Genomic DNA, 1,213 nt, shown 5'->3' with positions numbered 1-1,213 from the left:
ATATATACATATATATATATATATATAAATAATGTTTGTGTGTATAACATGGACTACAGATATATCAAATAACATACAATATCAATTCTTGATTTATTAAAACTATCTTTGCCTCCAGAGGATGTGTCACGGTTACCAAGAGCCAATTTACAACAGTTACATATGAGAAAGAGTCATGATCTTCAGAATCAAGAATTCTCCCAAGATGGCATGCCGTTAAGGAGAAGGATAGACTTATATTCTGGAGATTGAAGAACGATTGTAGTCACGTGTTTCTGGCTCAGTAACCGTCATCAGCACGGTAAGTGTTTTAATTTATCTCCAGCCAAGGAACGGAAACATACACAAAACGAGAAGAAACACATTTATTAAACAGAAATAACTCTGAGTAGTCACCGATAAGTTAAATGTTGTATATTTCTGTCCGCCCATCACACGCCATCCTCAGAACATGGTTATCAAATGTGAGAATTTATATGGAGCAACGATTTTTTTTTTTAAATAGCGATTTTATTACCTTTTGTTTTTCATTTACTTCACGCATCCAACGTAAGAAAGAATATTACAATTCAAGGGGCAACATAGAAGAATAGGAAAGGTGGATTTTCTGCCGTACGGAATTTCTTACTTTCGCGTAGGGACGAACCTACGGAAAGAGCAACAATGACCGTAGCTAGCCATATCCTTTGGAACAAAAATATTTCACCTGTTTAATCTACATGAAGGCCAGCCACATGAGTAGCATTTGTGATCAAAATCTGACTAGCTCGTTATCTTTATTTTTTTAACTTGTTCTGGTTTCAATCATTGGACTGTGGCCTTACTGGGGCACTTGAAGGATATTCGAGTCGATCGAATTAAGCCAAGTGTTTTTATGTCTGGTACATACTGTATGGGTTTCTCAAGCCAAACTGCTAAGTTAAGGGAACGTAAACAAAGCAACACCGGTTGTCAAGCAGTGGTGGGGACAAACACAAACACAAAGATACACATAGATACACATAACACACATACTCATACATACATACATACATACATACATACATACATACATACATACATACATGCGAATAGATGCACACACTTGGGTGTCTGCATCAAGTTTAACCTACACACCAACTCAAACATCGGGAACTCTCTTAACTCAAAAGGTGTTGTCGCTTCGGTCGAATGACTGAAAAAATAAAATGTGTGTGTGTGTGTGTGTGTGTGT

At 36.9% G+C, this 1,213-nt stretch overlaps 1 long non-coding RNA gene across 1 annotated transcript in view; it reads right to left on the bottom strand.

Moving 5' to 3' along the window:
* Positions 1-1,213, bottom strand: part of LOC128249770 (uncharacterized) — a 35,486-nt gene that overhangs the window by 33,768 nt on the left and 505 nt on the right. The gene's annotated exons all lie outside the window — the stretch shown is intronic.

The sequence above is a fragment of the Octopus bimaculoides genome, chromosome 18, assembly GCF_001194135.2.
Source record: "Octopus bimaculoides isolate UCB-OBI-ISO-001 chromosome 18, ASM119413v2, whole genome shotgun sequence".
Classification (NCBI taxonomy): domain Eukaryota; kingdom Metazoa; phylum Mollusca; class Cephalopoda; order Octopoda; family Octopodidae; genus Octopus; species Octopus bimaculoides.
Note: the sequence above shows the minus strand (reverse complement) of the source record. Positions and strands in the feature narration are given on the sequence as shown.